The sequence below is a fragment of the Antedon mediterranea genome, chromosome 11 (genome assembly GCF_964355755.1).
Source record: "Antedon mediterranea chromosome 11, ecAntMedi1.1, whole genome shotgun sequence".
Lineage (NCBI taxonomy): Eukaryota > Metazoa > Echinodermata > Crinoidea > Comatulida > Antedonidae > Antedon > Antedon mediterranea.
Window position 1 is genome coordinate 16,381,340 of NC_092680.1, and position 20,150 is coordinate 16,401,489.

Sequence of the window (20,150 nt, forward strand, 5' to 3'; positions counted from 1 at the left end):
CTTTATTACGGGATCAATGCACTAATACCAATCTTATAAGAAATCTATAATCTGCGTCAACAAAAAAGAACAATCTTTGAATGGCAATGAAGAAGCTTTAAATTATTATTGGGATATCAGTGACAGGTAATCGTGCATAAAAACAGTAATATGATACAAATCAATACAATATACACAAATTTGATGTAGCAAAATTAATTAATTTAGAAAATACATTTATTTGGTTTTCTATACTTAATAATTACTAATTTATTACTGCATGAATGATAATACTGTAGGTATCCTTGCCATTTTATTTGTTAATTATGCATCACAATCACATGTCATGCTGTGTTATTCTACGGGCAAATTGATATCTAATGGTGATTATTATTGGTTTCTAATACATTAATTCAGCTTTTTTTGTAAGAAAAAAGTTCTTGCGTACGGAATAAAAATCTAAGTATGGCTGTGGTAAAGAGTATCGTATCTGCTCGCTCTCTCTCTCTCTCTCTCTCTTATTGCAGCTATTTGTAGACCGATATGGTCATAATTCATCCAACTCCAAATTTTTTTGTATACTAATTCAATAAGGCACATAGTATTGTTATTTATCCCTTTTTATACCAATCTTCATATTATATCATCTTTTAATATACCTATTTATATAAATTAAAACCATATTTTTCTTATTCATATTTCTTCCAATATACTGTAATCTTGATCACACTGCTATACATGGAATTATTGTAGAAAGACTATATTGGTAATAAACAAATTTCAAATAATAATATGTTAGCCTATATTATTCATTTGTTTCAGCTGAAATATAAAAACAAAACTTGTATAAATAATTTGTAAACAAACTGAAAGGAACATGCACATCCATTTTAGTAAATTTAGTAAATTTAGTAAATTAGCCAAGTTCTTGAGTAAAGACTAAAAAATGATAGACAACCACAATGTATTGTTTGAATAAATCAAAGATTCCCCATGATATTTGGGGTTTAATTTAGGATCAACCTGGATTTTACAAATCCCATGTTTTACGTACGTCCTTCAGTAACGTACGTAAAATGTACATTTTTCACATACTATTATTGTAACCATTAAAAAAATCCTGGATACTCCCCTGAAAATGTTACTTGAAATTAACTGATATGAATATACCTTGAAATACATACTTAGTCATCTATGTTCACAGACAGAAGCCTATCTGTCAAACGATCTGTGAGGGGGGTGTTTTCTCGCAATGCTTTTCTTTCCAACAGCAGACTTCTATTTGATTTTAAAATATATTTGTATTATTGTATTATTGTATAATGACGGGTAGATACATAATGAAGCGAAGTTCTTAAGCCAAAGGGGGTTTGAGGGTTGTTACGAAGCTGGAGTGCAGCAGAAGTGATGGTAAATAGAACCATCCTATACAAGCCTGAGCACTGGCTTGTTTAATTATGTATGTACCGTAAAGCTGTCTAAACTATCAAACTAGTTTGACAAAAAAAGTGTGATGTTCCCAAATGGCCACATCACATTTTTTTGTCACATAGAGATTGTAGAGACCGCTTTAGAATCAATAACAATTTATTTGATCTGAAAAGAAATACAAATATTATCACTGTAGTGTAAAAAAAAATGTGAAAGGATCAGAGAGACTTCCAATAACACCGAACAATGGCCAAAAACATGAAAGGCACCTTGTGTAACAGAAGTCTCGATATTATTTATAACATTTGTTTATACATAACTTTATAAGAATAAATAAGATGGAATTTATAGTTTGCATTTCAGATAGTTTGTACAACATACCTACCATAGTAGTATACAATCCTGACCTATAGTTGTGATTCACAACCCTTTCGACTCCACTTTTTAAGCCTCAGTTTGTAAGCACAATAAATTATAAAATAGTTTATCCATCCTGTAATTGGTGAGTTACTCACTGTTGGATGCATTTGAAATTTAAAAATATGGGTTCTGTAATTAGTTTTTGGTAATACTTTAAACATTTTACCTGGCAAGTTTTTTATGGTGCTTCTCGGGAGAATTGATAGCAGCATGAATAAAAAGTTGCTGAAACTCGTCTCTCTGAGAAATACAAAATTGTCACAATAACTAATACGAAATTATTTATAAAGGTATTTTTTTATATATACAATAATAATAGAAATTTAGCTTGACAAGTGGAACTGGGACTCGGTGACGTAAACAGCACTGATAGGTAAATCATTGTATGAGTTGCCATTTGTATCCCATATCTTGGCATTAACATAGATTTCCTATCACGCAGATAGTGCAATTAGTAAATTTATCTAAATTGACCTGCCCTCATTTTCGTAATGTTCTAGTGACCATAAAATCAATCTATTTTCGTACGTGGGCTGTACTAAATTGGAAATAGAATTATAAGAGTGGAAAAAACAGAAATTGGACAAGATTTTAACCAATCACCCTGGAATTTGAAGGTAGACATCATAATCCATAGGCCTACATTTTTATATTTGAAATACAGAGTGTGCTTTAAATGTAAATGTATTTATTCTGGTTCACAGTCTTAACTGGAAACCGAGGAAATTATACACTCCACAGACCCACGGCAGCTCTGTCTACACTATCAAAGTTTGACAAAAAAAGTGTGATGTTCTCAAATATGGTAGTGAAATGACATCATCATGTCCATATATGAGCATATGACATTTTTTCTTTTGCCATTTGGTTAAACAAACTTTCCAATTGTTTTTTAAAAGGAAAACAATTTTTTGTACCTGTGCATTGCTTCCTCCCATTTTCACAATCTTGTATCTCACTGGATTCAGTAAATCCACAGCTTGTGCATATTCACCATTCTCGTATGCTACGAGTGCTTCACACACTGGTAAGCCAACTTCCTTCATTACGTCACATTGATCTCCACAGCGACGCCTAAATGCAGTGAAATACAAAGCACGTTGGTTATAGTCAGTGTAATGTGAAAATTGAGCAACACAGACAGCACCGACGAGTGAAGACGGTAGCCAAATCACTCCGGCCGCGCTTCACTCCGGCCGCCGTATCAGTTTAGCGCGATGTTATGCACTCCGGCCGCTATTCAATTCGACTTCCTGTGCAAAGGGGCCGTTAGTATGGAGCGCCCATATCTATGTTTTCTATACTGTTCAGTGTTATAACAAATTCTTGGTGAATTTAAATGGAACTAGTTGAATATTTATTAGCAACAATTTTACTTTTTTCATTAACAATAACAATCAAAGAAGTTGGAACTGCTTTTTCTTTCAAACTAAACTTAACTTAATTAAATTCAATAATAAAATAATAATCAAATACCCGTAAACTTTTCATAGACTCATTTCCAGCCGTTGATTTTCTTCCATTTAATCCCATGTAAAAGGTTAGAATTGAATTGCGCCGTATAAAAAAGGGCCAAATCAAAAAGAGCCGAACGTAATGCAGAAAGAGCCGAATAAAAAAGGGCCGAATTAAAAAGAGCCGAACGTAATGGTAAATGGGCCGAATAAAAAAGAGCCGAATGCTGAAAGAGCCGAACGTAATGGTAAATGGGCCAAATAGAAATGCGCCGAATGCTGAAAGAGCCGAACGAAATGGTAAATGCATGGGCCGAATAGAAATGCGCCGAATGGTAAAAGAGCCGAACGTAATGGTAAAAGAGCCGAATAGAATTAAAATTTGCTGCCGGAGGCAGCAATGGCGTTCCATACGGACTACTGTACTTTAATTGTGTGTGAAGTACTTTCGATCGAATTTGTTGCGGAATTCTTTAATTGTGCGAGGAGCTTTCGAATTTGTTGCGGACTTCTTTAATTGTGCGAGGAGCTTTCGAATTTGTTGCGGACTTCTTTAATTGTGCTTAGCTCTTCTTTAATTGCGCGTTTCTTCTTTATTTGTGCATTTCGTTTTATATTTTCATGCTTTCTTTTGTTTATATGCGATTTCTTCTTTAATTGTGCGATTTCTTCTTTAATTGTGTGATTCCTTCTTTAATTGTGTAATTCCTTCTTTAATTGTGTGATTCTGTGTTATAGTGTGCGTGACAGTTGTGGGCCACCGTAGAAGGCAGTATGACAGACAGAAACGCGAATACGCATGTGCATAGCATGACGCTTTCGATTTGCGCGAACAAATTCGCCTAGTGGAAAATCGGCTTAACGTTTGCTGTTATACTAGAGAAATCACGATACCGTGTTGTACCGGAAGTTTCATCAACACGCAGTGCATGCTAGGATAAAGGGTCAAATCGTTGATCGCTTGAATTGGCTGGGTTGTCAACAATCATCGTCGCCTCCTCGCTGTCCGATGTATTCGCGCGGTTTTTACCATTTTCATTATTGTATTCGTTCACGTTTGCATTGTTGTTTATTTTGTTCTCGGTTCATTTAAATTAATAACAGTTATTTTAAGGGTTTCATTGTTTCATCTATACACTATGGAAGAAGATGCCATTTTTGCGATGTTATTTTTTATTCTGTTTGGAGTGGGAAACGATAGAGGCCTACTACCACTACGAGTTGGCCCCAATAGGCTAGGCGTAAAGCGTGGTTCCCACTAGAACGTAACGCAAGGACGTAAACGCAACGCAAGCGTTTTAACCAATGACAAGCGAAGTTATAGACAGTTAGCAATCACAAGCGAATAAGCCATCGATTGTGATTGGTCAATTCACTTGCGTTGCGTTACGTCCTTTTGTTGCGTCGCTAGTGGGAACCACGCTTAAGACGTGGTAGGAGGATGATTGCTGGCAGCGAAGCAGCAATAAATGGGCCCAATCTTGTTAGCAACGTCGCATGACATGATTGATATTACGACCTGTTTTATCGAGAGGTCAAAATATACCCTGAGGACACTTCCAACACGGAACGGCGACCGGGAATCCACCGTAGAAGGCAGCCAAGTAGCCTTTTTTGCAATTAAAATCTCATTACACGGAATCTCTTTGTTGTTATACAACACATTTCTCGTAGGCGTGTAGAATATGCGTGTAATAGCGTGTTGTATAAACTGATGATTTCTGTGGCTGAAGCTGACAACTGTGTCTTGGGAATATTCCTTTCACAAGCACATTTTTTAAACCAATACGCATGGTTTATGATTACCTTTTCCATCAAAATTATTAGGCAGTTTGTGTAATCTCCGTATACATGTGGGTAAAATGTGCATACATGTAGTGTGACATCAATAACGTATGTGATAACGATTTGTTATGCCTTTTTACTTGCGGAAGGCATTTCACAAGTTTAAGATTTATTCGTTAAAAATTAAGTGGTTTATTCAGACTTAGTTTTTGCATAACTGTTTCAAGAAACGACAACATAGTAAAAAATGTTGTTACCACCCACTTTTGCCCAAATGAAAAAAGCTATACATTCAAACGTATACGTGTTGTGACACAGTTCTAACATTTTTGTTACGTTACCTTATGAATTCTCGTATAGATTTTATCTGCGCTTTTGCAACATCTTGATGTTCGGATCGTAACGCTGCCATCACATAGTGCAAGTCACTGTAGACAAGCAGATGTTTGAAATGAAAAGGTTCTCCTGTTTCATACAGTTGTTGCCAACGTTCTTTTTCTACCTTTACACCTGTAACAATACAAGTTGATAAACTGCAATGAATGAACAAACAGCTGATTACAAGAATGCACTGTTACCACAGAATAAAAAAATATACCTAGCTATTTGTTTTTTTGTACACATCTTAAAAATCTTGATTCAATGCAGACATGGAAAAGGTGGCTCAAAAAAGATGAAATGTGGGAAATTGTGTTATAGGATAGTAACTTACAAAGTTTTTCTCCCTAGTAGTAATAGTTTTCACCAGGTACTAAGTTACAGCCGCATATGGAGTCATTCCTGTCGGGAGTTGAACCCAGGTCATTCTGTATGATAGTTATGTTACCTTCATCATGTGTAGAAAGTGGTAAGAGATCAATATAATGTTTTAAAATATCTCTGACTTACCTTCAAATTCAAGTCTATACAGGAGTGATGCAGCATGTACTGTATAGGTGGAATTAAGACACCTTGGTAATATCTTATAAAAACAAATATATGTTTAGAAATTGCATGTGCAACAGTTAACTTATGCTGTACAAATAGTTGTAATAATGTGTTCAATACTTAAGCCTGTTTTCAACTAGCCAAAGTTGTGTTACCCTTTCCACTAAGATGTTCATTTTCATCACGTCTGTGCCTACTGAGCTTTTTGATTCGAACGAGTGTTCATAAATCATTTCCTTAGCCCTGATTAGTTGCACAATTTTTCTCTTTACAAAAAGTAGAAAGTATTCGAGCCGCTAATTTTGCTGAAGCAAGAATACATCGCATAAGGGGATTTGGAAAATGAAAATATGAATGCGTATATAAGCCGACGCTTTTCATTAGTGAACAAATTTACCTAGTGGAAAACAGGCTTAAATGGTCTTTCACATCTCTTCCAGCACGGTTCCGGTCCGGCAACAAATCAAATTGAACGCCAATGTTTCTATTACAAGACGTTCCATGCGGCTTTGCGATTTTATTGGCCGGCGCCAGACCTGAAACGTGCCGGAACAGGTGTGAAAAATTCTTTATGCAGCAGCCAGTAATATTCAACCAGTTTACCTCTGAATCATATATATCCAGTGCTTTGCTGTAATTACCTATCTCTACATAATAGACAGCAAGATGCCAGTAAATATGACCAGCTAAACCATCACAAATCTACAAACCAAATGATAAAATTCCGCAATATTAGGCGGAAAAAATTGGAAAAAGATGGAAAATATAGACAATATTTGTTTCATCTTTATTGTTTAAAATTAATTAATATTCGGTATATCACCAGGCGTTTTACCATTTCTTCTAATTCCTGTAAATTTTTATAATTTCCCTATAAATAACATCCCACAGGATTTTGACAAATATTTCATTGTAATAAATTACCATTCACTTAGTATCTACATGAACATTCTAGAATAAGATGTTTTGATTTAAGAAACCATGTATAATTAATATAAGAACAATCATGAACATTCCAGAAGTGCTATTAATAGAAACTGTAATCCAATAGAATAAGAAGTATAAGGAATGATCTAGAAGGTTATGAACATATTGTATATAAGGGGAAGTATGACAATTGTAAAGGGGGAAAGGGATTTTTTGATTGAAGCATTTATTTTGAAGAAGGTTGGATATTAGAGGTTGGATATTCGATTGTAAAAGTTATTGTGAATCTGTTGTTTAAAGTGCTTACTGGATTTTTGAAAGTTGAAGTTGATTTGCTTTGTTTTGAGTTATTTTACAACTTTGTGGATTTTTTGTGTATACCTTTATGTCACAAGGGAGTTCCTAAAGTATTTTCAACCGCTCGGAAACATACGTGAAGGGAGTTCGTGACATTCATCACAATTAAATGTAATTGGGCAGACGTTTGCCCTACCCTGATTAACTGCACTTTATGGGTATGTACACTTGCGAAAAAATGTTCAAGGTGGAACTCAAACCCATTACCTCCAGATCACTAGACAACCTACCATTACACTAAAGTAGGGCAAACCATTAATTAACTCTCTTATGCAAAACTACTTCACACTGTTCTAAGTAATTAAACAACTTTTCAAGCTTGTGATAATATTTTAAGAATAACAAAATTGTAAATACAGTAGTTAATTAAATATGCCTAGCATTTTGTAACCTAACCCCCAAATTGATAACATGTTTATAAACAAAAAGCTTGCAACAGACCTTCCAGTCATTCTCAGTTTCTGTCATAAACTGAATACCATTATCAGGTCTACCGGTCATCTCAAAACAATGGGCATTAGCATGACTTGACCAGCAATCATTTGGGTTAATGGCCAGTCCCTGTACAAGTAAAAATAAGATACTGCAATTAAAGTAACATCTTGTTTCAGGAACGAATCCGGGCGGTGATGTAAAAGTAGCTTTAAAGATGTATTGTCCCCCTGAACAAATCATTTTTAAAAATATTTTTGTTGAATAGGCCATTTTAATGATACATAAAAGTTATTCACTTTGAAATAAAATTTGATCGAAAAAAAAAATTATTTACCTAAGAAAATCGTAATTTAAAGTAAAAAAATAGTCAACCGGAAGTCGGTTGGCTGGCAGCCAGCTGGCTTCCGGTTTAATTTAACCCTTGACCTGAATTAGCTTATGAATTATGCATATTGTATGATTCTTGGTGTGTGTGACGTGTGTATGTGACCTCTAGGTCATCACAAAAAAAATACGACGTGATATGGCGAGACGACGATGTGGGAATGTTCCCCGATGGTTCTGTAGTTTAACAACAAAAAAACAACTCCTATCTTGAAGAAAAGACTATGGCTAAGCGAAGCCCTAGCAGATTGGTAAGTAAGAACTGTAGTTTCTATGGTTGCAGCTTTGTTAGTTAGTATAGGAAGCCTAGCTAGCCCATATTACAGCTGTGTACTGGCTAGTGTACTATCCCCTATCTATTGGCTAGGCTTAGTAGTACTAGAGTCTAGCCTAGCAGTAGTACTAGAGCCTAGGCCTAGTTGTAGGCCTGAGTGAGGGTTCAGCCTGAGTGAGTAGTAGGCCTAATACTAATAGATACAACTTGTAAGCCTTATTAATAGTTAGGATTAGGCCAGTGGTGGCCCCAGCGGGGGGGGGGGGGTGTCTACGGGGGCTCTAGCCCCCTCGTCGGGGAGCCTAGCCCCCCCCCCCCCCGTCGGGAAACACGGGTACTTTTTGTCGGGGAATATAATATACAGTAAAAAAACGTTCGCGTTCACTTCATACAGCTTCAGCGCCTAGAAAACCACGACGTTCCATTGACATTCATTATTGCCAGCGATCTAACTTACTACTAAACATTAGCTAGGTACGCACTTGTCTGGCGGTATCCCTTTGTACGAATCGTTCAACGTTGGGTCGAGACGCGTGATATCAAGTTCCATCCAGGGACCAAAATGTGTAATGTAGTTATTTTCCAGGCGAAGTTTACCGATGGTTACCGAAGGGAACACGGGTACTTTTTGTCGGGGAATATAATATACAGTAAAAAGCGTTCGCGTTCACTTCGTAGCTCTAGCTTCAGCGCCAAGAAAACCGCGACGTTTCATTGACCGTGAGAGTTCGTCAGAGTGATATTATGCACTTTATATGCATTCATTATTGCCAGCGATCTAACTTACTACTAAACAATAGCTAGGTTCGCACTTGTCTGGCGGTATCCCTTTGTACGAATCGTTCAACGTTGGGTCGAGACGCGTGATATCATGTTCCATTCAGGGACCAAAAAGTGTACTGATAGTTATTTTCCAGGCGAAGTTTACCGACGGTTACGTCGTGTACTGCGTCGACGTACGCTACACACAGCAAAAACGAATTATGTTAATTGTTCGTATGTTCACCAATTTTTTAATTTACAAGTAACCTTCTGTACCGTGGGGCACCTAAAATAAATTTTTCATCCATTACTAAATAAAAAAACATGCCATTTTCGCTTAGCCAACATCTTATTATAGCTAAGTTATTACATTTTCAATGTCCTGTATGTCATGAATTTCTCACCACTCGGAAGTCCAGATGGTACGCACGCATACACTTGGGAGGAATAAACTTATTTCCCCGACTAAAAAAGGTCTACGCTTGCGTTTTTTAAGCCTCTAGGCCTGATGTTTCCAAAGTATAAAATGCAATTTTTTGAAGACCTGCAGCTCTAGTTTTAAACATTTTCTTAGCTCAGCCCCAACAATAAAGCTGGTCATATTTCGAAGTACAAGAAGTGCATTTTCCGGGACCTAACATCTCTATTTTTCAAACATTTCTTAGCTCACAACCATGATAGGGACTTATATATTTTGTTTCATGTTTTGAAGTATAATAAGTCCAATTTCCGGGACCTCCAACTCTATTTTTCTAAATTTTCTTTGAACTTTTATTTTTTAAATTGAAAAATATGGATTGAAACAGTAATCGCGCATCGTTTTTTTGCACGCAGTATTTTATTTATGCATTATAAGAAATGGCTACCCTAAATCTGATTAAAATGACCTCAAATGACGCCAGAACGCGTTGCTTCCAGGGGCTTCGGCCCCTGGACCCCCACCGGGGGCCCTTGGCGGCCCCCTGGCCCCAGCCTAGTGATGCTCGCTTCGCTCGCATAGCCCCCTCGTCGGGGAATGTAGCCCCCGCATCGGGAAGATCCTGGCGCCACCCCTGGATTAGGCCTATAACATTCATCTGTGATCATGGAGTAAAGAATAAGGTTTTAGTAGTGTGAATTTTGACACCACCAACTCGTCTTATTTTTAGTATAATAAAATAATACTATAATAATAGTCCTTTATCATTATTCATATCACTTTTCATTCATTTTTAAAACATTTAATTGTCTTTCCTATGTAGAGTTTGTGATTTAAAAAAATTATAGGGTGATTGCATATGAGGTCAAAAGGTTATAAAAGTTGACCTCGCTACGCTCCAATGCTCCTGGTAGACAAACAACCTCCAGTTACTTTGCTCACACATGGTGTTTACACAGTGATTACGTGTATTATTTGCTCTTCAATTGTATATTATTTTTGAGTAATGCCAAGTTTCTGTACAGTGAAAGATTGGAGTGTTGACAAAGTGCGAGGCACGCGAGGCAAGCGAGGCAAGCGCGGCATGCCAAATATTTGTGCGAGGCATCATTTTATCATTTCCAAAAGTGCGAGGCATGCGAGGCATATAGTTTACAATTTCAAAAAGGTGCGAGGCATATCTTAACGTGCTATTATGATATATTATAGGCCTAATAATCAATCGATACAAGCGTATCTAAAAAGATTCGTGTATACACTCATCATGTTGTTTATTTTTATGTAACGATTGTTTTTTCATTCAAGTCATATCGTGTCAAATTTTACTTTTACAAAAGTGCCCAAACTACGGTTCAAAAATCTGAACGACAGTCTTCAACTTTCGATAAACAATAATTGTTATAGCGACACACTCATCAAATGACTGAAATGTTTGTTGGCATTTCGAGCGGGTTCACTCACATGTCTCTCGAACATAGCAGAGTGAAAATAATATTTTGTCACACCCCTGCGCCTAGATCCGGTAGACCCGAGAGATGGACAATCCCTCTTTACTATTTAGCAGGTAGCGGAATGATTCAGCCCTCAGCTCAGAGGATTGTGGTGCATTCCCCTCCTATAGCACGTGGTTTCAGCAGCAACGCACAGACTTCTCTCTGAGCGGCGTGCCAAAGACATTTTTGACATTCCATTCTCTAGGAACAACACGTGTACCTCTCTCGCAAATAAGGTGAACAGCGATTGCCAGGACAAGTTCAATAACTGGCGGTGAATAAAAGGTAACTGATATGCCGATCCAATAACATGCCGCAAAGAAAAAAATTGCGACAGAATTCTGGAGCGCGTGTGAAAAAAGACTTACGTCCGACAATTGTAATACTAGGCCTAAAATTAAACTTTAGCTAATATGCTTAGCCCTAACCTAGATAAGAGGCCTATGTAGAAAATAATTTAATCAATTTTGATAAAATAATAATTGGTGTAATATTTAATAATGATACACTATTCCTGTTTTAGTAAGCTAGGTATATTACGAACGATTTTTATTTATTGTTGTCCATGTACGTACTAATAAACCTGGCGCTAGTTTCCTTCGCTTGTATTTTTACTCCAAATTTGATAACTAACTTTATCGTGTGAATACCACACCTTAGAAGTATACCTCATGAGTACTTTAATGAAAGAATCACATAAAAAGTAACAAATAAATCCTTAAATTAATGATTTTACAGGCGTGTTTCTCGCACACTGTTCGCGAATTTCACTTATTCAATGTTCAATATTTTTGTTTCTATGGAGCGCCAAAAGAGCAACGATAATAGAGGACTAAAACTCAGTGGAATGCGTCAATTTCTCATGCATTTATTGGTGAAAAACACGTTTTATTTCAATATATTTGTTAATTTGTCAATAAAAATGTTGTAATATGTTACTGCTGATACTGTTCTGTTTTCAAAGAATAATAATCGATCCTAAATCAACATCACTACCTAGTCTAGACCTAGGACATCCTACTAAGGATATTATGATGAATTTTTCTATTTTATTCTTTAAAAGGTTAACGAAACCGTGTACATTATCAACAGTAACATTTTTCCTTACTGACAGTGACAAAATCTATTGAAATTGTACTTGATTTTCACCAAATAATGCGTTAAATATAAATGGATTCCACAGAGTTTTTAGCCCTCTAATTAATTTTGCTCTTTTGGCGTTCCATAGAAACCAAAATATTGAACATTGAGTGTGCGAAATGCGAGAAAAACAACGTCTGTAAAATCACCAATTTAATGGATTTATTGTTACTTTTATGTGATTTTTCTTCATTAAAGTAGGCCTACTAATTCTAAGCTGTGGTATTCAGGATAAAGCCTTGGTTAAATTACAAGGCAGGTGCAAAAGGAAACTAGCCTAGCGGGCCTAGGCTACTTCAATTTCGGTGATTTCCTGCCTTGCAATTTTGAGAAATGATAAAATGATGCCTCGCATTTTTTGATGATGGTAAAACGATGCCTCGCATAAATTTCTGACTTGCCTCGCATGCCTTCCCTGCCTCGCGTGCCTCGCTGCCTCGCACTTTGTTACTACCCGAAAGATTGTGGTATTCGTTCAAACAGAGATGTAGAAGTTTCTTTTTTTAGAATTCCTAAAGTTTTGAGGCTACATGCTATGGTGCTAAAAAGCAAGAAATAAAGGCCAAAAGGCAGAGGGTCTGGCTAGACAAAATGTTAACAAAATCGAAAATTATCGTGTATGTTCTAAACATTTTATTGGAGGTATGTATTGATTTTCAACATTGTTGAGTATTGTATGTTAACCTAGACTATATTTATATACATATATTTGATATAGTTTCACACAATTTACATTGTTTATGAATAGGCCTATGCTATCTATAATTATGATGGAGGATGCATGTGCATTAAGGCTGGTTTCCTGTTGACGTAAGAAGTCAAATTTTGCAACGATTCTTGCGTTTCATACGCTTCTTACGTCTCTTACGAAAGTTGAGAAAAATTTAACGTCGTTGACCTTAGTCAAGATCGTGTCGGGCCGCAGAGAAACATCTGTAGTTATGCTGCTCCCGAAAGTTGAAATTTTGGCTGTGAAACACACGTACGTCGATTTTGTTACGAAAGTTGAAATTTTTTCTTACGTCGGTCAGATTTATGACGTATTTGAAACAACATCTCTGATTGGTGTTTCTTTTTAGAGCGGGTTTTATCATTTTTTTCGCGCGAAATGTTGAATGTTGTTATTGTACCTGTAGCTACTCAGCAGCAGTGTCAGTGCAGCACACCAACATATTATTTTCAGTAGATAGGCTAGGCCCTAGTATTAGTAAAATACTTAATTAATACTGTACTAATAGGAATTGATTTGACCAAATAATCAAACTAGCCTAGGCTAGTATAGGCCTATGTATTATTTTGTATGAATCAAAATATGAATTAATTATCCTGGCCCTCTAGGCCTAGCTCTAAATAGTTTCAAAATTTTAAAAAGGCAAATCATTTCGAGATTCCTATTATTATTAAACCTATCTAGGCCCTAGGCTAGTCATTGGCCTATAGGCCTATAAGCATATCTAATCGAGCATGAGATAGTACTACCGCAGTAAGATACCCATTATTTACAGGCCTATATACAAAATCAAGCAAACAATTTTTTTTAAAGTTACATAATATTATATTGCTTACAAAGGGGCTTTCTATATCTTATCTTGTTGCAAATGTTCATTTTCGCGACGCAACAGAAGAATGTCGATTTCTTTGAAATGCTGATTGTTTATTTTGATATGAGTTGTAAACTCCCTGATTAGAACATTATTATATAGAAACTACTGTGCATTTGTAAAGTATGTATAACATTGTAAAGTGGGCTAAAATTATAGTAGTAAAAATACATATACAAATGTTATTGTCCGGCTTTCATTCACTATAAGGACATACACATTACGTCATAACTCTTTTCGCTCATTGGTTGCTTGTTACGATTGCGCTTACGTCTCTTGCGAAAGTTGACTTCAAGTCAACTTTCGTAAGAAACGTGACGCAAGGGCGTTCATTCAAGCGTAAGATAAAAAATTCCGGTTTCCTGTAAAATCGGAAGACAACGTCGTAACGCAACAATTGGTAGGTCATCGGTTTGCTGTAAAATCGTTTGTCGTTACCATTTTTCTTACGTTGCGTCGATTTTATAAATTTTTGATCGTAATCGGTTTTCTGTAAAATCTGCATTTCTTACGACAAATCGACGTAGTCGCAACAAAAGTGATGTTCTTACGTCGACAGGAAACCAGCCTTTAATTAACTCAGCTGATACCATTCTGGGCCTTCATGCTGTGAATTGATTACTATACCTTAGTTAATCATAGGTGGTTATGCATATCATAGGGATTAATAGAAGTCTGTACATCATACAGGGTGTTGTCAAAATGTATTTATAAACACCGAATTGAATATTGTTTATTAAACCCAAAAATTGCTATATTACGTCTATATACTGTATTTAACATGTATACATATTTCTTTTTAGGCAAGCCTGCGCCACTTCCAGAGCAAGCCCATCCTGATTGGGCTCCAACTCAAGACATGGGCAGGTTGGACCTGGGCAGGTTGGACCTGGATGATCACACCGCAAAACGTGATAAGGAGCGATGCGAAAGGTCACAAAAAAGAGAACTGGAAAAAAAGAAATGTATTGCTGTGGAAGGTTTGTTAGATCTCCAATTAGGTGAGGCTAATATGGAAGATGTTTCTCCTGTAGAACGAACGACTCAAACAGTAGAGTTTGGTGTTGATATGTCAACACAGACACATATGTGTTATGCTGACATAGATGTCTTACAGGCCCAGTCACATTCCTTGTTACAGGAGTCGCCAATAACAGAGTTAACTTTTAAAAATGACAATGAGCGAACTCATTTCTACACAGGGTTGCCTTCATTTGCAGTATTGATGTTGGTTTTTGAACTAGTTAAAAGCAGATTCCTGAGTAGAACATCAGTAAGTCGATTCCAGCAGTTACTAAATTTTGTACTGTTCAAACTTCGACTGAACCTTAGAGATCAGGACATTGCGTGCCGATTTCATATGTGACTCAACAGTGTCTCGAGTTTTTAATACGGGACTGGATGCCATGTCTGTGCTGAACAAGCTTATTGTATGGCCAGAAAGGGAGGTGTTGTGGAAAACCATGCCAATGCAATTTCGAATTGCATTGGAGTACAGTCGAAGGTAGCAGTAATAATTGACTGTTTTGAGGTTTTTTGCGAGTGGCCCTCAAGTCTTGAAGCGAGGGCACAACTGTTTTCCAGCTACAAGCACAACAATACAGTAAAGTTTTTAATTGGCTGCACTCCATGCGGGTCAATTTCATATTTGTCTGCAGCATGGGGAGGCAGGGGTACAGATAAGACCATAACATTGACGTCAGATTTGTTTGATTATCTGCTCCCTGGGGATGTCATCCTTGCCGACCGAGGTTTTGACATAAAAGATGATGCTGGGTTTTATGGTTGCAAAGCAAAGATTCCTGCTTTTAAGAAGGGAAAACAACAGCTGTCTGCTCTTGAGGTGGAAACCACAAGAAAAATTGCTCATTTACGAATTCATGTGGAGAGGGTCATCGGTGGTGTCCGTCAAAAGTACTCAATTTTAAGTTCAACATTACCAATTGAGTACATGACAACATACAGTACAGGCATACCTAAGGTTGACAAGATTGCCAGAACATGCTGTGCATTGTTTAATTTATGTCCTGCCATTGTTAGAAGTGGTTGACTCGTTTAGTGTTCTAATGTTCAGATAAAAAGAAATAGCTTTTTATATGCAGCCTAACAATAACATGCATTTTCATGTTTGAAGGTCTGAAGCCCTTATAATGAAGATGAAAAGCTTTGTTTATGAAATACTGTAATAAAAATAAAATTGAATTAAAAGTTTTGAATGGTCTATTTCTTTCTGTTAAATGACTTGTATTCTGTATATGTTGTATGTGTCAATTACACAATAAATGATACAATTTTCACTTTTACACATTTACAACAATAGTATTTTATTTATACAAATACTTCACTTGACAAAAATACACACAAGTTTAGCAGCGGATTTAATATTTAATAAACAGCTTTGCCGCCTGCATTTACGAGGGCTTCGGACCTTCAGACAATGTCTGGCTGCATTACAAAGCTGTTTTTTTTTTTGTTTTTCCTTTTTTAATTTCCTGTACTTTAACAGCACTTTAGCTGCTTCCAGATTTCTTAACCTTCTTATTTGTTTTGCGGAAATCAGGGCAGAACCAAATCTTCGGACTGTACGTATCCTTTAGTTTCAGGCAACTGTGATGATACCATTTAATTGGACAGCTTTTGTTGTCACACTTCAGCATAGACCCACTTGCTTACATCTCCTCTGAGTCTAACAACTTTAAAATCTGGTCTGTGTGGGGGACAAAAAATGCCCATATCCGACTGAAATCCATTAGCAAATTGATTGTAAGCCTCTGTAGATTTGTAGGCTTGAAAATTTTCAGCTGTGTATGGGCTTGGCGTAGCGATTAAGTATGCCATGATATCCATCGATGTGAGGTCCGGCAGACTGTAGATTTCGTGCGAAAATTCATCTTTATCGATCAATTATGTGTCTTTACCGATACCTGATATTTTCTGAAGATATCTTCGACGTTCAGTTGTTGATAAATTATCAGTTATTGCTGATAAAACAATGTTTGGCAACGACAACCTAGCGGTGCTGACTGCCATTGTCTATACGTAAACACACAGTAAACACACTGACCACGCTGTACTCGGAGTTTGTTTGTCTACCAGAAGCAACTCGAGCGGAAAATCATTCCCCCGTGGCATTTTGAAGTCACCCTATACATAAGAAGAGCAGCGAAACTCAAAAAGCGAAAACTTGTGAATGGCTGCCAAAAATAAAAATAAGGTCACCACCAGGGCCAGGAGATTATGGTGCTTGGTTTTTCCTTCATGATTAATTAGATTTTAATGCTAATATAAATTTGTGAAAATTGTAACTAGGCCTACACTGTACATCCAATAATGTAATTATTTAGAGAAAATGAATAATCTAAGTTAAATATTTTTTGGAATGAGTACTTTACAGTACTTAGTACCGTTATGTTAAAAATTCTTCCAAAGCAATAACGTTCAAACCAACATTCACACAATTAAACTTTTTATGTACATATTTTAATAAAAAATTTCTTTCTTCTATATTAATAGGTATTAACACACTTGAATGAACAATATGAGCAAGTAGTGGAAAATGGTGAAGAAATCAACACAAAATGTGGTAGCAACATTCACAATATTTATTTGAACGTGTCTTACTATAACACTTTAAAATGGATGAACAATCACAGAAGACAAGCTATTGCTGTAATGCCACAATCAACACATCAATTAATAGTTGAAAATAAATTGTCAACAATAATGCAGAAATTCAATGAAATATACTAGTAATTAACTAATTTTTTACTGTACTGTACTGTAAATCTGCACACATTAAAATTATGGAGATTTTATCTCATGTACTGTAGTAGTATTTTTTATTTATTTAATTCTGTTGCTATGTTTGCAAAATAATTTATACAAATGTTATTGCTCTAATTATGAAAAATATACAACATTTTAAAAGCTGGAAAACAACCAACACATTTGGCTAATTCTTTATGATAGTCATCCAATATTTATCTTGTGTTCCACTACCGAGTCTACTGCCAGTTGCCTTTATGCATTATGGATATAACCTCTGTTCCAGTCTTCATTAGCTTAGTCTATAAATTGAAAAACAATGATGTATAAATACAAAAGTCAAATAGAAAATTTAATTTTTTCACAATTTATTGCATACATGTAATTATTATTTCTGTACATGAATCTGAAGTTTTCAATTTGGGGTACTAATGTACAGTAAGGAATTCCTGAAAAGTGCATCTCCTCCCTCACAAAGGCCTAGTCTAATTACTAGTGTTTTCGTTTTGGTTGCTATCAACAACAATCTATTCTACCGTCAACTTCTTTGGTACTGTATGCTGATCATTTTCCAAATGTTCATTTTTTGCCATCAGTTAGTCTTTTTTTTAGACTTTAAAATTAATTCGAGCTCCAAATGTATATCAATGGTACATCAACATAGTAGGCCTATTTCCTGTAGCTAGTTGTGGAGTGATGGCTTAGCTTGGTGAGTACGATATATAGGACCTAGCTAGGCCTCAAAGTGGGTTCTGTCTGCCTACAGTCTGCTACACTACACAGTAGTAAACTACAGTACTGTACTAACTAGGCCTACTATAGGCCCTAGATAGTAGGCTTATATTATAGCCTAGATAGCTAAGCCTATAACTATACATAAAAAACGTCTAGTTTGCGATATACTGTATAACTATTATAGGAGGATGTGTCATTCATCTAAAATAGAATTCTACTAACCAGCAAATTAACGGCAGAGCTTTTTACATCATACGATCAGGGAAACCCCAGCACTTTCTTCTGTTCGTCGCACATGCTTGTTTATGTGGTGAAGATGACAGATCGGATCTCCCCTGTTTGGATGCTCATTAACATATCATGCATATTTATGAGCTGTTAGTTAACCATCGTTATTTAGAATTTCTGAGCTTATGAGTTCGAAAAAATGGTAAACTTATTTTGATTTTTTATAAGCGAAATCAATATTTTTTTCGGATTTTTTTTCGGCGAAAGTGAATAACTTTATTATAACTACAAAGTGGTCTATTCAAAATTTGATTTTTTTCATCTTTAATTTTCATGTTTTGTGGGACAATACAACTTTAAACCACTCTACAACTGTACTTTAATTGCTATGTTACAGAAACCACAGGAGTAGCATATATGTTACAAAGGGAATTAATTAAAATTGTCATACACTGCTTTAAACATTGTTTAAAATGCATACAGTGGAAACACACATTTTGCTTGTGTAATGGCAGTGATTTGGCTTAGGTTTCAATGTGCAAGCATTCAATTCATTATGATTTGAGAAGTTATTGACCTTGTTTGCTGCTATCCCTGCTTCTTCATACATCCCACTCTCTTCTAGACCAAATGCATGCATGCCATAGAGGTAGCTAAAATAAGCATACTATTAATGTTTAGGAAATTATTACTATTAAGTCACTGCAAATAGTTAGTAAATTACAGTCAAAAAATCAACCCAAAATACCTTATTAATGTACATAATTGTTTTCATACTTTAACAGAACAACTTTCTCTTCTCATCTTTAGAATTTCATATTTAATTGTTTTTTAGTTTTGCTGTGTGTTTCTGGGTCGTTTCTAGGTTTGCTTTTAAGGTATTAAAACGTATAAAAAACATTTACCCATATAAAGGTGTAGATGGTTTCCAATGTGGAAATACTCTTGCTATTGAATCTCTCATAGGAGTACTTTGGCCCAGGTAATAATAGTTTTCCTGGGCTAACTTGAGGGCTAGGAGGTCTGTTGGATAGTCCACAAGAAGATCTTCCCATATATTAGCAGCCTTGGACATATAACTGTAAGAAAATGAATATATTTACATATTTACTGTAGTTTAGTTGATATTAGTGTGTGCTATTGCAATATACCAGTTTAGTCAGCAACTAGTAATATAGTGATAATATAAATGATGATGATGATGATGATGATAATTCAGTTTACTGTATACACGGCTGTTTCAACGCACGTAATGTGCGACATTAAGTGTTTACAACGCGCTTTTGCTTTTATTCATTGTTTCCATCGCACTGCGATACTTAACTGCATAATTCGTTCCACTACCTTAATAGTCTAATGCATAATAATGCTTTTATATTTATATATAGAATTCTAAAATAATTAACAAAATGTCTAATATTGTTGATACTAATTGTTTTACTATGCCTATTCAAGAACATAAAATAATAAACATAATACGAAATGTGTGTTTGTAGATAGAAATATAGCTAGTTTATTGAAGGCAATACAAAACAATTGGCGAAAATAATAATTATAGCGCCCTCAATCAGAAAATTCGTCAGATTTATCGTCTTCTTGTTCGTCCGTCTAATTTTTTTTCGTAGATTTGTTAAG

At 35.8% G+C, this 20,150-nt stretch overlaps 1 pseudogene; it reads left to right on the forward strand.

The window, feature by feature from the left end:
- The first annotated feature begins 8,372 nt into the window (after positions 1-8,372).
- On the forward strand, positions 8,373-15,837 carry LOC140062991 (uncharacterized; annotated as a pseudogene).
- Positions 15,838-20,150: the final 4,313 nt, after the last annotated feature.